This window comes from Schistocerca nitens, chromosome 1 (genome assembly GCF_023898315.1).
Source record: "Schistocerca nitens isolate TAMUIC-IGC-003100 chromosome 1, iqSchNite1.1, whole genome shotgun sequence".
NCBI lineage: Eukaryota > Metazoa > Arthropoda > Insecta > Orthoptera > Acrididae > Schistocerca > Schistocerca nitens.
The window spans coordinates 123,217,500-123,234,065 of record NC_064614.1 but is presented as its reverse complement, the minus strand read 5'-3'; the positions used below and the strand labels follow the sequence as shown (position 1 = coordinate 123,234,065).

Genomic DNA, 16,566 nt, shown 5'->3' with positions numbered 1-16,566 from the left:
GAAGATATCGTTCTTAGGTGCGTACATGAAATTATATTCGTTTACAACTAGCAGTAATCAAATGCAAAATGTGGTTATACTTAAGAACGCTTACAGAAATACTTAGAAAGGAAGCAAAATCTGTTTCTTAAACTTATTTACAGTCTCAATGTGAAAAACATATTGTCGTTATAACTCACCTAATCCCTGTACATACTCTATGCAAAATAAATAATTCTGTCGGTAATGTCAGGACGCGAAACCCACTGCTCGGTGCAGTATTTGTCAGTAAATTAACTGATTATATTTCAAAGACGTTGAGAAGATTTTGAAAGCTTTATAGTGATAGTGTTAACCTACACGTGGAGATCTCTTTTACCACCATAATCCGTATCAGAAGAGCTGCATAACAAAGAGGAAATAGACGGCATGGAAGGCGAGTGTAAAACCTATGCGACTGTAATACAGTCTGCATTTCAAAAGTAACTCGCGAGAAATGTTTGTGTGTTACGTTTCATTTATTGATTGTGAGAAGTATCCCTACAGTAGAAATAAACTTGGTTTGTAGAATTACAGGAGCTAATCTACATTCTTCGATTGAAAACTCGGGAAAAACCACAGCCGATCATGAGCTACAGTCACCTGTGTGACGAATGCATTTCGCGCTCAGCGCTCTAGCCGAGCGCAAATCAGCCAAATTCACGTCACCGAAGATACAGCGTTGCCAATTCCGTGACATGGACAGGTCAGTTAGCATTGTAGTGTCGGCTGCGATATCTGTTGACCGACGGGGAAACTATTTTTACGGTTGCCTTTTCCGCCGTAAGGACGGTCAATCTGTTTCTTATGTGATCTGGGGTTACACATTCAAGTAAGACAGTGATAAGCCGGCTTCGATAAAATGGCAGACCCATTAGTCTGGCACGTATAACAAAATTATCTTTAGCTTGGCGCAGTTGACAAAGAGTGTCCGTGCAGGGTATGGTGACAGATGGGCAGTGACAATTTTTGGTCGAAAGCGCTGGGCGAGTTAATTCATTTGTTCGAAAGGGGAGGCTGACATTGTTTGCCCCTTTCCGGCTGGTCGACAATGCGCTGCAATGACAGAATCGACGCACACGCCCTGTAGTCTTTCTCAAACAATTTCACAGTAACATTTTCGTAAGGCCGGTAGTACACTATCAAATTTCTTTGTCAAATATGTTTGTCAAAAATCTTTGTCAAAGATATTTGATGGTGTAATAGGAACTTTGTCAAATTTCGTCCAATATTTGATCATATCTAGGGCCTCCCTGTAGATTTGATCAAAGAAATCGCTTGTCTTCTGTTCACTGCAATGTTACATGCTACCACATGGAGTGCTAGCATCGCTGCAGCATTCTGTCGTCTGTAGTGTTTTTATAAGCATTGCCGGTAAATACAAATGGTGTGTATCGACAACTACAAAATTAATAGAGATGTATGAAGCTGATGAGGCGCTTTACAAAGTTAGGCACCCTGAATACAAAAATAGATTAAGAAGATTGGAGACCTGACGTGACCTAACCTAACACAACAAAACCCTCTCCTGTAGCAAGGAATCGGAGTGTTACAGTGAGCCTGTCTCATGAAGATGTAGCAGTTCTTAAGTGAATATTGTGCTTTGTGATATGAGGATACACTTCACTGAGCACTTACAGAAATGTATGCCCATCCATTCTTAAGTAATTGATGTACGACTTGACGTCTTCCACTGTAAGCCCACGTAACAAGTTTTGTTGAATGCTTTTATCGTGTCGTCTTAAAACCCACGCTTCCCCCAGATTAGATTAGTTTTTCGGTCCATAGATCCGTGCTGAGGAGATCCTCGTGGATATGGAACATGTCAATTTTTTTAAGGTGAAATAAGAATACTAATAGTATGAATAAATACAATACATCATTTGTTTCTATTAAAAATTTCGTCAATGAAGTAGGAATTGGCCACTAGTAACTCTTTCAGGCTCCTTTTAAACTGATCTTTATTTGTAACTAAATTTTTTATGTTTGCTGGCAAACTATTGAAGATGAGTGTTCCTGAGTAGTAGACCCCTTTTTGAACTGAAGTAAGTGCTTGTAAGTCCTTGTGCAGATCATTTTTGTTCCTGGTATTGTATGTATGAACTGAGTTGTTTGTTGGAAAAAGAGATATATTATTTAGGACAAATTTCATTAAGGAGTAAATTACTGAGAGGAAGTAGTTAGTATACCCAGTTCTTTGAAGAGGTTTCTGCAGGACGTCCGTGTATTTACTCCACAAATAATACGTATTACACGCTTTTGGACTCTGAAAACTTTTGTTTGACGTGAAGAGTTACCCCAAAATATTATACCAAAAATGGTTCAAATGGCTCTGAGCACTATGGGACTTAACATCTGAGGTCATCAGTCCCCTAGAACTTAGAACTACTTAAACCTAACTAACCTAAGGACATCACACACGTCCATGCCCGAGGCAGGATTCGAACCTGCGACCGTAGCAGTCCCACGGTTCCGGACTGCACTGCCTAAAACCGCACGGTCACCGCGGCCGGCAATATTATACCATATGACATTATGGAATGACAGTAGGAAAAGTATGCAAGCTTTTTCATTTTCATGTTGCCTATGTCTGCTAACACTCGAATTGCAAATACAGATTTGTTAAGGCGTTTCTGCGGTTCTGTGGTGTGCTCCTCCCAACTGAATTTATTATCAAGTTGTAATCCCAGGAATTTAGCACTGTCAACCTCGTATGTATGGTTCCTTTTTTTCCCCCATTTCTTTTCCGCATGTGCACACAATGCAATTGCGGTACGTGCAACTGCTGCGGTTAATAACAAGTTGTTGTCAGCCATCTTGAACTTTGACGAAAAATTGATGACAGTGTAATACCCCTTCTAGCGCTACGTCAAAGATCTTTGTCAAATATATTTGACGGAATATTTGATCACATCTTTGACAAAGAAATTTGGTAGTGTAATACTGACCTAACAAGCTGTCCATGGTTAGGCGACCCACGAGAAATAAATATAACCTGGAGCACACCTAAGCGTGTTGTTCTCACTGTGACGGCAACATCGTAGTGAACAATGGCGAAACTCAACGATCAGTTATAATAAGAATTCAGAAAAAAGAATGAGTATTTCACTCGCTCGTCTAGTATGGTCAAATGATTGTTTCATAACGAGCACTGTAGTTGCGCTCCTCGACTCTAATCCAGATGAGGGACACAGCTTTTCAAGTTCTTCAGTTTAAATGAAACGTGATTAATTTCGAATGATTGGGGTTCACAGCTATGTAGAATTTTTTAAAGGATATTTTATTTACCAGCGACTGTAGAAATAAGTTATTTCACAATCGCAGATTCGGCCTTTGGGCCATTTTCAAGTGGTACTGCAAATGATTCTGCCTCAACACATGTCAGACTTTAAAATCGTCCGGTATGTATAAGGTCCATTTTTGACAATGACATATATACGTGTTGGAGTATTTTTAAGTCTGACATCTGCTGGAGCAAAATCTATTGCCGTACCACTTGAAAATGGCTCAAAGACCGAAACTTCAGCTGTGAAATAAATAATTTCTACAGTCAACGCCGAAAATGATGTCCTTTAAATGAAAACGTTGCGATGAAAGAAGAACATTCAAAGCATCTACTTTGTCCCTTGAGTTCGTAAGCATCGCACTCCTTCACAAAGGCTAGACCAACAATGCTGATGCTAACAGTTAAACTCAGTTGCAGTTTCACATTGATGTCTCCCAATGTTGTATTGCTTTTCCAGATTAAGTTACCACGTTATAAAAGTTCCCGATTATCTTCATAAATGATCGTGTAGTAATAAAGCCCGCCAACGGATGCCACTGAATAAGAATTACGATACTGATTTGTACACTAATTTCATGTGTCACATGTGTCATTGCGCGCACCCTCTGCCAAATCACTGCTGCCCTACCATTCGACAGAAAACTACCAAACTGAATTTTGTCAACATAAGCAAACAGTCCATATCTTTTGGTACCACCCGATTGAGTACGGCCGTTGCACACGAAACGTGAACAACGACTATCCTCTCGCATAAGGACGAGAGAATGGTAGCGGCTGGACACTTTTGAACAAACCAGCAAGACATTGCCTCCTGATGGAAAAGGCGCGCTCAGTTCCCAATGTCCCAGAGAAACAGCGATACGTAAGGGCTACGATTGGCTACGTCACACCACTATCGATAGTATTACCCCTCATAGGATAATGAACGTATAATCGGAAGGGCAGCACGAATGGTCTCAGGATTGTTTGACTCACAGGAGAGCGTACGGGGATTGCTTCGAAATGTTAACTGGCAGACACTCAAAGAAAAAAATGGTTCAAATGGCTCTGAGCACTATGGGACTTAACATCTGTGGTCATCAGTCCCCTAGAACTTAGAACTACTTAAACCTAACTAACCTAAGGACATCACACACATCCATGCCCGAAGCAGGATTCGAACCTGCGACCGTATCAGTCGGGCGGCTCCGGACTGAGCGGCTAGAACCGCTAGACCACCGCGGCCGGCACTCAAAGAAAAAAAACTTTGCCTCGAAAGCCTGATCTTGATAGCGTACAGCAGCAACGGGCCACTATTAGGTTTTGGAGTACTTTCTTGGAAAACCACAGTTACTAGTTTTGAGTTTAAACATTCGTCGCGCAACGGCTTGCATACATTATCGAAACATATGCTACGTTGGTTCACGAGTGAGTTGTAACGTATACAAAAAATACATAGATCCAGAAATGTGACAATGATAGTTGTGCTCACACACTCGTATCAGAATGCAGCTTACGTTAAATCACTACCTGGGACACTTTGTTTTATCGTTTTTTTCCAACAACTTACGTTCGCGTTGTTTTCACACACACCTACAGCTGTTTTCTTTACTATTGACATTCGTTTGAAGGCACCAAAGATTATATATTGTGGATGCGCTACAGCTTTTGGTTCACTTACGATGACGGAAAAAATCGCAACACCAAAAAAATAATTTATACATAGTAATGAAATTTCGGGATTACGTTTGTGTAGATAACGTATGTAAGTGATTACCATTACAAGATCACAGATTACTGTAAGAGCGAGATCAGCTATTGCAAATGTGAAATACAGGTACATTAATAACCGCTGTGACAGCCAGAATACTGAATGCAAGCGTGAAAAAGTGCATGCATTGTGTTGTACAGGTGACAGATGTCAGTTTGTGGGATGGATTTCCAGGCCTGTTTCATTTGGTCGGTTTATATGGAATGGTTAATGCTGTTGTGGACGACACTAGAGTTGTTGTACAAAGATGTGCCATATGAGCTCCATTTAGAGCGTGCTGGGTTACGACAGCGGTATGTGGGCTAGCGTTATCCTGTTGGAAAACGTCCCCCGAACTGCTCTTCAAGAATGGCAACAAAACAGGTCGAATTACCAGACTGATGTACAAATTTACCGTCGTGGGGCGTGAGATAACAACGAGGGTGATCCTGCTGGACCAGAACCAGAAAATCCCTTTTAGCATGCTATTAGCAATATCAACGTGTTTTCAATAAAGTGTACTATCAAGCTGGGGTTACTTTATGAATACCACAAAAAAATTAAAAATTCAAATTTCATTAATTGTTGTTGACTTTTACTCACAACGTCATTTTTACAGAAATACTGACATGTAAGTAAGGTCCTGAATCTGAAAATATTGACTGTCATTCTTTGTGGAAACTGACACCCATTAATAAGACTTAATTTTTGGGTTAAGTTAAATTGAAAAATTTATAACATTTATCGAATCTGGTAGAAGAATTAATTAAAAATAATAAATTTTTTTCAAAATTTTAAATTGTTGAGCAACTAGCTAGATTACAATACTTACAAAGGTTGGACATAAAATACACTCCACCCCCACCCCCCCCACCTACCCGGGCCGAGCAGGGTGGCACAGTGGTTTGCACACTGGACTCGCATTCGGGAGGACGACGGTTCAAACCCGTGTCCGGCCATCCTGATTAAGGTTTTCCGTGATTTCCCTAAATCGTTTCAGGCCAAGGCCGGGATGGTTCCTTTGACAGGGCACGGCCGATTTCCTTCCCAATCCTTCCCTAATCCGAGATTGTGCTCCGTCTCTAATGACCTCGTTGTCGACTGGACGTTAAACACTAGTTTCCTCCTCCTCCTCCACCCCCGATTGGTAATGCGACGGTTAATAACCGCAAGTTCTGACAACAGTGAATAAAATTTTTTATTTGCTTAGTGCAGTAAAACATTGAAATACGAGAAAAAGTACCACTACAGCTGTATCTTGAGAATGTCTTTATTCTACCACTCGACTAGTTTCGGTGGGACATTAGTGCCATCCTCAGACCCGAACGATGCCAAAAGAGTATTTCATTTCCTTGGCGCATTTATAATGGGGTCCTTGTTATTAGTACAGTGGGCTAGCTTTCATCAGGAGTCTATCAACATGTCGACTGGAGACTGATAGACACCTGATGAAAGCTAGCCCACTGTACTAATAACAAGGATCCCATTATAAATGCGCCAAGGAAATGAAATACTCTTTTGGCATCGTTCGGGTCTGAGGATGGCGCTAAGGTCCCGCCGAAATTAGTCGAGTGGTAGAATAAAGACATTCTCAAGATACAGCTGTAGTGGTACTTTTCTCATACACTCCTGGAAATTGAAATAAGAACACCGTGAATTCATTGTCCCAGGAAGGGGAAACTTTATTGACACATTCCTGGGGTCAGATACATCACATGATCACACTGACAGAACCACAGGCACATAGACACAGGCAACAGAGCATGCACAATGTCGGCACTAGTACAGTGTATATCCACCTTTCGCAGCAATGCAGGCTGCTATTCTCCCATGGAGACGATCGTAGAGATGCTGGATGTAGTCCTGTGGAACGGCTTGCCATGCCATTTCCACCTGGCGCCTCAGTTGGACCAGCGTTCGTGGTGGACGTGCAGACCGCGTGAGACGACGCTTCATCCAGTCCCAAACATGCTCAATGGGGGACAGATCCGGAGATCTTGCTGGCCAGGGTAGTTGACTTACACCTTCTAGAGCACGTTGGGTGGCACGGGATACATGCGGACGTGCATTGTCCTGTTGGAACAGCAAGTTCCCTTGCCGGTCTAGGAATGGTAGAACGATGGGTTCGATGACGGTTTGGATGTACCGTGCACTATTCAGTGTCCCCTCGACGATCACCAGTGGTGTACGGCCAGTGTAGGAGATCGCTCCCCACACCATGATGCCGGGTGTTGGCCCTGTGTGCCTCGGTCGTATGCAGTCCTGATTGTGGCGCTCACCTGCACGGCGCCAAACACGCATACGACCATCATTGGCACCAAGGCAGAAGCGACTCTCATCGCTGAAAACGACACGTCTCCATTCGTCCCTCCATTCACGCCTGTCGCGACACCACTGGAGGCGGGCTGCACGATGTTGGGACGTGAGCGGAAGACGGCCTAACGGTGTGCGGGACCGTAGCCCAGCTTCATGGAGACGGTTGCGAATGGTCCTCGCCGATACCCCAGAAGCAACAGTGTCCCTAATTTGCTGGGAAGTGGCGGTGCGGTCCCCTACGGCACTGCGTAGGATCCTACGGTCTTGGCGTGCATCCGTGCGTCGCTGCGGTACGGTCCCAGGTCGACGGGCACGTGCACCTTCCGCCGACCACTGGCGACAACATCGATGTACTGTGGAGACCTCACGCCCCACGTGTTGAGCAATTCGGCGGTACGTCCACCCGGCCTTCCGCATGCCCACTATACGCCCTCGCTCAAAGTCCGTCAACTGCACATACGGTTCACGTCCACGCTGTCGCGGCATGCTACCAGTGTTAAAGACTGCGATGGAGCTCCGTATGCCACGGCAAACTGGCTGACACTGACGGCGGCGGTGCACAAATGCTGCGCAGCTAGCGCCATTCGACGGCCAACACCGCGGTTCCTGGTGTGTCCGCTGTGCCGTGCGTGTGATCATTGCTTGTACAGCCCTCTCGCAGTGTCCGGAGCAAGTATGGTGGGTCTGACACACCGGTGTCAATGTGTTCTTTTTTCCATTTCCAGGAGTGTATATATAATGAGCTGAAGGCTCTCGTCCATGCAGTAAGATGAACATCTATAAAATAAAATAAAAAGAATTTGCTGGCTACAGGTAAAACAAAATATTGTAAGATTAGTAAACTGATCCACAGATTTATGGGTAAACTTTATAGTTTAGCGTGTAAAGTACATTCTGGAAGCACGCATGTAACATGTCTAATGACAAATATATATACCCAGAATTGGTAATGGTGCTTTGTTAAATGACCTAAACCAAAATCAAACTGTGGAGGCTTGCTGCTGCGTTCCATTAACATTCTGTATCATATACCATCTCTCCCAAAATGTCGTCATTTGACAAAATAGTCTGCTCACAAAGCTGGAAGAACCAGTCTTCGCCTAGGAATATGTTATAGCCTTCTACATACTGCCTCCTGTAGGGATTGGGAAGACATAATTGTACTGATTACAGCAAGCACAGAAGTATTTAAGCAATTATCCTGTAAGATGGCAAGAACTATGCCCCTTACATGAAGTCATTAAAGATCACCTAACTCACAATGAGCGAACAGTAGGGCTGAACAAAAATGACTGACAAGGCACAATGCATCTTGGTATAGTGTGGACGTATTGGAATAATTAATGTCGGGTGATGGTTTTAATGTAATTCACACGACATGAAAAGACATGAAAAGTTTGTGGAAACGCATCGATTTACTGGAGGCTAGTTTATACCAACCGTGGCCGGCTGGGGAACGGCGAAGGGAAGCGACAATAGGCAGCTTAGGTCGGCTCAAGCTCTGAGAAAGCGGTAATGGGGCGCGGCCTCCAGCTGCCTTAAGATGAGTGACAGTGAGTGGGTGGTTGACCCCATGCTGTTGTACCGGGAAGCAGACGGAGAATTTGTACGCCTTTTGATAAACGCCCGTCGTCCCGTTTTCAGTGAAACATGCTAGTAAGCTGCGCAAAGCTACGGTGGAGCTGTCAACAGAGGTCAAAATATGCGTGTTCGTGACTTAACAACTTCACGCTGAATTCATGGTCCGCAGAGTCTGAAGTAAATCAGGTGAAGAGTGACAGAATGAAATACGCCGGCCTCCGATGGGAACATAAGACCGAGGAATTTGAAGTACTCTCCTGGGAGTCAGAATTCCTGAAAAATTGGTGTTTGTGCAGACGCTGACCTTGATGGGTGGCCTGGAGGAGCTAAATAACCGATTGAGAGGAAGGGAAATTTTGTGGGAATTTGTTCACTTCCCACAGCAGGCATTGGTCGGCGCTGGGAAGCGATGCATGATTAACACGACTTGCGCTGCAATTGGCGTAAGTGATTTTGCTGGAGGGGAAACTGAGGCGAAGAGCGGACTGTGAGAAGTCTCTGTAGAGGTCTTCAATTCCCAGCTTGCCTAGAGTGCGGACGTGGCGTTCTTTACTCAGCTTGCCTGAGAGAGAGTGAGCATCTCTGCAGTTTAGGACTTATCAAACGAAACGATTGAGCTTTCGTTCAGCTATGTACTGAGCAAGATAGCTAGAAGTGAATAGCCGAGCGCAGCCTTGCAGCACCACGACGCCGCGCCGCCACGCTGAATTCGGTGATATTGCGCCCGCTCCGGCCACTGATTAATTTGCTGGATCACGTCGGCAAAGTTTCCATGAGGGTTTCATGGGCCGTGTATTGTAGAATTCTTCTCGCACTTCGCATTGCACCTGGGTCACTCGATAGGAATTACTTTTGATTTATCGCGCTTTACTCCACGAAAACGCAATTTATTACCACTGCCTGTTAGGAGAGTCATGTAATGTGATGATTGAAGGTCGTGAGTTAAAATAAATCTGTGCTAATCGACTGCATCTGTTTTCAATCAAGTAGTTGAAATCCCAAGTCACTTTCTTAATTAATTTTATGTTCAACATTTGCATCTGGTATTCAATAGCTGAATATAACATCAATGTGCACCCCTTTTAATTAAAAGGGATCAGTTCTGAATCAATTAATGTCAACACTGCCACCACAGTTCAATCAGGAGTCACAGGGCCTTATTACTTTCTTTGCGTTATCCGACATTACGGCAGTTTTGCACTCTCTGTTGATCTGTTAGTCAATTACCTGGGGTGAACACACACCACAACCAGATAGGTGACGGGTGGGGTGTTACAATCCTTCCCATGATTCGTACACAAATGGAAAGGAAAGCAAGCCTAATACGCGATAATACGGCAAGCAGCCTCTACCAGGAATGCCACAGTGGTTCTCGGAGAATGGTCGTACATGGAGTGATCATGTGCCTACCGCCTTCTAAAGTCTCGGTCACTAACTCGTGATAAAAGCCGATTCTTATTTCATTAATGGCCATAGTTACTGTAATATTTCGGCATTAAGTAAGTTAGTGACGGAAATTCATACAGTTTGCTATGAGATGTGGGGCTCGCTAAAAGTTTGAACCTGGTGCTTGTTAGGACATATATTCGTCCATACTAAATGTAGTAAACGTACGGAGTTTTTCTTTAAACTTTAGACAAGACCTACAGGGGGTGGATAAAATAATATGAACACCTGACATAGACACATTATTTATTTTTTGATAAGGAGCTGAGCCACCATTGGCTTTGAGAACAGCTGAACTTCTTAGCAGAATACATACGTAGAATGCTGAATAGATTCCAATGCAATTTTGGAGCAGGAAACCTGCTCCTCACCTTCCGCTACTAAACTCCAGATGATGTTAATGTCTGGCGATTGTGTTGGCCACGGAAGATGTTTAATTACATACGATGCTCCACAAACCATGCCTGAACCTCTCTTGGCTGTGTGTATGGGCACTATCATATTGGAAAATGGTGTGTGTGTGTGTGTGGTTTGAGGTTTTCTGGCGCTAAACAGCGTGGTCATCAGCGCCCATTGGAAAATGGCAGTGTTAGGCAACAACATGCTAGTCACAGTAAGCATTTCATTGTCGGGGAGGTCGAGTAATACCTTGGGCCAGTGAAGGTAATGGTAGGACCAGCTGAATACTACGATATAGCCGCCCAAATCATAACGGAACCTCCCCCACGCTTGCCTGCGGGAAGGAAGCAGATCATATGGTAGGCTTCTTTTGGGGTTCTCAGCACATAAAACCAGCCATTTGGAGGAAAGAATGAAAACGATGATTCATCGGACCATACCATTTTCTTACAGTCATCAAGTGTTCAGGTTTTATGACAGTGGAAACATTTCTTTCGAAGCTTTGCATTGGCTTCCTTTATTAAGGGTCTCGCAGTTGCAGCCCTTCCATGACTGTTAGCCTTGTGAGCCTCCCGCCGTACTGGTTTTGTCGACAAAATATTCCCCATGGAGTGTTGGGTTCTGCAGTCACTTTCGCCACAGCAGTTGTAAGTTATCTGGCCACAGTCCTTTAAAATGCTCGTCGGTCTCTGACAGGGAACTTCCGCTTTCGCCCACTATGCCTTCTCGCCGATGACGTTTTAGCATTTTTGTCCGTGCTGTCATTCCCGTCGATACAGTCGCTCGCTGAAACGATAAACAGTTGAGCTGTTTCCGTCACAGATGCTCGCGCCACCAACGAGCTGCCTTTTTTAACAGTCTGAGGTATCACGCCATTTCACCAGTCGCTTGTGGTAACCATCACAAAACGAAGCGTATAATACACTGAAACATAACCTCCAAGGCTTGGTATGTCAGCTGTGTAGTGCTGCCGCATCACGGTACTTACGCGTACGCTATGGTGCAAACTTCCAGCAAGATAAAATGCAATGAGGGGAAAAATCGCAACATCAAACAATAATAAATGCAGAGTAATGAAATATCGGGAAAACATTTGTCTAGTAACATACGTAAGCGATGAACATTGCAAGATTATAGGTTAATTTAAGCACAAGATAAGCCATTCCAAATACGAAATGCTGGTAGATTAATAACCGGTTGCTTCGTGTGACTGGGGCCTCCTGTAGGGTAGAACGTTTGCCGTGTGCAAGTCTTTCGATTTGACGCCAATTCGGCGACTTGCGCGTCGATGGGGATGAAATGATTATGATTACTACAACACAACATCCAGTCTCTGAGCGGAGAAAATCTCCGACCCAGCCGGGAATCGAATCCGGGCGCTTAGGATTGTCGCGCTGACCACTCAGCTACCGGGGGCGGACATTAATAACCGGCCAGAATGTTGAATGCAAGCATGCAAACGTGCATGCAATGTGTTGCTCAAGTATCGGATGTCATTTTATGAGTTGGGGTTCCACGCCGGTTTCGCTTAGTCGGTCAATACAAGGACAGTTGATGCTGGTTATCAATGACGATGGAGTTGTCGTCCGATGATCTCCCATATGTGCTCCAATGGAGAATGGTCTGATGATCGAGCAGGTCAATGCAACACGTCGACACTCTGTAGAGCATGATGGGTTACAAGAGCGTTATGTGGGCGAGAGTTATCCTGCTAGAAAACACACCCTGGAATGCTGTTCATGAATGGCAGGACCAGGCCGAATCACCAGATTGACGTACAGATTTGCACTCAGGGTGTTCGGTGTAACTACGAGAGTGTTCCTGCAGTTATACGAAATCGCACCCCAAATCATAATCCCAAGTGTACCTCCAGTTTGCCTAGCACGCAGACAGGTTGGTTGTAAGCCCTCAGCTGGCCTCCTAAGCAACACACGGCCATCACTGCCACCGAGGCAGAACCAGCTTTCAGCAGGAAAGACAACAGAGCTAAATTCGGCCCTGCCATGAACTCTTGCTTGACTCCACTGAAGTCGCACATATCGGTGTTCTGGGTGCATGTAATCCACGCTAGAGGGCATCTGTCTCGGAGCTGTCCTTGAAGTAACCGATTTGTAGCAGTTCCTTGTGTCACGTGGTGCCAACTGCTGCTCAAATCGCTGCTGCAGATGCAGTACGATGCACCAGAGCCACACACCGAACCAGGGCGCGATTTGTGCTTTTACCAGTGCGGGGGATGTCTTAGGGGGTTATTAGAATTATATGTTACTAGCTTGGACCGTGGCGTTACGCATGGTTAAACATCTATTTGTAAATAGTTGTTCATGCCGAAACTCACTATTCACGCATATGCACTATCAGAAAAGCCATCCCTTGTTATATCTTTAAAAGTACATTATAGGTAAAGCTTATTTACAGAAGCATCTACGAGGGCAATACAAAAAGTAGAGGCACATTTGCGAAAAGCTGTACTTATTCTGATGATAGAAAACTGAAACGTATTAATAGTATTGATAGTAAGACTTATTAAAAACTTTCAGTGTTCGGCTCCACAAATTTAAATTATATGTAAAGTTTTACTCCGGTGCGTGGGAAATAAACATCCCAGGTTGGGACAGGTAAACTAAAACCAGAGGAGGGGATGGTCTGATGCAGAGGGGGGGGGGGGGGGGGAATCCCCCCCATCCCCCCATGCAAATCGCACACTGTACCGAACACGATCGTCTTCCCTCTCGGTAGCGCCACGTGCCCGTCCGGAGTCTGCTCTTGTTGCGACCGTACGTTCTTTTGACCATCGCTACCAGCAGTCCCAGTAGCTGCATTCCTGCCAAGTCTTTTTGCAATACTGCACGACCTCGTTCAAACGCAATGAGATGTTGATAATGGCCTCTTTGACGCCTAATATCAACTCACCACGTCGAGTCTCAAAGGTAACTATTTAAAGCAACCTCATAGCGGCGCTACTAGAGCCACTCTTATGTGAATGGCGCGAAATTTGAATAGATATCATCTTTCAGATGTAGAAACACGCCTACCAACTTTTGTTTATGTCGCATAAGTCCTTCTTGGCGTTGCGACTTTTTTTCTGTCGGTGCATATTATACGCTGTTCATATTATTTTGTCCGCCCTCTCCAATCACGAGAAGACTCTTTTTGGATCTGGCAACCTTAACCCATTTCTACCTAGCGTAACATATATGTCACGGAACAGCCTGTCATTGTTTTCTCTCGTTGGCAACAATGCCTGCATTTGGAGTGGCTATTGTTGTATGGTTCAAATGGCTCTGAGCACTATGGGACTTAACAGCTATGGTCATCAGTCCCCTGGAACTTAGAACTACTTAAACCTAACTAACCTAAGGACATCACACAACACCCAGTCATCACGAGGCAGAGAATATTGTTGTATGGCTTTCAGATAAGGAGGCTTTGTTGTTCATGTCTAGGTAGGTTTCAGTCAGTTGCAAGCATTAAGTGGTCAGTGACTGGTGCTTCAAGTACGGAAGACTTTTCTGAGTGAGATTATGTCTTGAAATAAGAAGCAAGTATCATTTTTTATCGCAAATTATAATACAATTTGTTTAAATTATGGTTGATTATAATGTTAAAAGTACTGAAATTTATGTTAATGGTTATCTACAAAATGCAGTTCTTACTTTTGTGGCTCCAAATACAGTTCAAATTTTGTGTTGCATATATGTCACGCTAGGTAAAACAGTGAAAATAACGATTCGTTCTCTTTAGAGGTCTATCTCTCCATGAGATCCTGGCTATTCTTGAAGGGGGAGGAAGAAGATGCAACAGATATATTTTTTGAACCTCCAGAAGCTAATGTGGATTCGGATGAAGATTCTGGGGAAGAAGATGGGGGAGGAAACGTCGATAATCTTGGACCAAGGCAACTCCAGGCTGGTGCAGAAGTGGTTTTAGCAAGTAAAAACGGGTTAGGTACTGAACCTGAGATTAATTTCTCTCCTGATGATAAACCAGATGAACAGGAAAAGTCACAGATCTTAAAAACTGTAATCAGAGATTGGAAAAAAGACGATCTGCGTAGTGTTAGTTCTGTATTTCCTGAGAGTGATTTTAGTAAATACAGAAACTTGTCTCCAGTTCAGTGCTTCGAATTATTTCGGAACGACGAAATAATTGAATTTCTTCTCACTGAAGTATGCTTTGTTCAAGAACTGCTCACAAGGGAACCTCCCTATCGCATCCCCCACAGATTTAGTTATAAGTTGGCACAGTGGATAGGCCTTCAAAAACTGAACACAGATCAATCGATAAAACAGGAAGAAGTCGTGTGGAACTATGAAAGAAATAAGCAAAATATGCAAACTGAGTAGTCCATGGGCAAGATAGGCAACATCAAGGATAGTGCGTGCTCAGGAGCGCCGTGGTCCCGTGGTTAGCGTGAGCAGCTGCAGAACGAGAGGTCCTTCGTTCAAGTCTTCCCTCGAGTGAAAAGTTTAATTTTTTATTTTCAGGCAATTATTATCTGTCAGTCCGTCTGTCCGTCCGATGCGAGGTAACTGACATCCACAAGAAAACCTAAATCGGGCAAGGTAGAAGAATCTTTTTACCCATTCACCAAGCGTACAAGTTAGGTGGATCGACAACATATTCCTGTCATGTAACGCACATGCCGTCACCAGTGTCGTATAGAATATATCAGACGTGTTTTCCTGTGGAGGAATCGGTTGACCTATTACCTTGGGATCAAATGTTTTCGGTTCCCATGGAGAGGCACGTCCTTTCGTCTACTAATCGCACGGTTTTGCGGTGCGGTCGCAAAACACAGACACTAAACTTATTACAGGGAACAGAGACGTCAATGAACGAACGGACAGACCATAACTTTGCGAAAATAAAGAAAGTAAACTTTTCACCCGAGGGAAGACTTGAACCAAGGACCTCTCGTTCCGCAGCTGCTCACGCTAACCACGGGACACGTCGCTCCTAAGCTCACATTGTCCTTGAAGTTGCATATCTTGCGCATGGACTACTCAGTTTGTATATTTTGCTTATTGATCTGTGTTCAGTTTTAACTAAATCTGAGGGGAGTGCGATGGGGAGGTTCCCTTGTCAGATCCAAAAATAACATATGAAGAGATAAAAGGTTTTCTAGGAATTCTAATTCTTTCTGGCTATAATCCTTTACCTAGCAGAAGATATTACTGGAATTGTGGATTGGACATGAGAAATGAAATGATCCACAGCACGATGAGAAGGGACAGGTTTGAAACAATTATGAGATTCATTCACTCATGTGACAACACAAAAATAGATTCTAATGATAGATTGTGGAAACTTCATCCATGAATAAATATGCTAAGAAAAGAGTTTGTCCTCCACTTTCAGCCTGAGTAAAATTTGTCTTACGATGAGAGCATGATAAAGTATTTTGGCAGACATGGATGTAAACAGTTTTTGAAAGGTAAGCCCATTAGATTTGGGTACAAAGCATGGTGTCTAAACACAACCATGGGTTATCTAGTGGACTTTCAAATATACCAAGGAGCTAATCCTCAGAGGAATAAAAAATATGAGAAAGCATTTCGAAAATGTGCTGCTCCTTTGATTCAAATGATCGATTCTCTTCCTGAAAAGAACAAACATCTTCCCTACAGGTTTTATTTTGACAAACTGTTTACATCACAAACATTGTTGATTTACCTGATGGTTCAAATGGCTCTGAGCACTATGGGACTTAACATCTATGGTCATCAGTCCCCTAGAACTTAGAACTACTTAAACCTAACTAACCTAAGGACAGCACACAACACCCAGTCTT

The 16,566-nt window shown here is 43.7% G+C and overlaps 1 protein-coding gene across 2 annotated transcripts in view; it reads right to left on the bottom strand.

Annotated features, from left to right (window-relative positions):
• LOC126242629 (facilitated trehalose transporter Tret1-2 homolog) overlaps positions 1 to 16,566 on the bottom strand; it is a 284,620-nt gene that overhangs the window by 18,169 nt on the left and 249,885 nt on the right. The window lies entirely within an intron of this gene.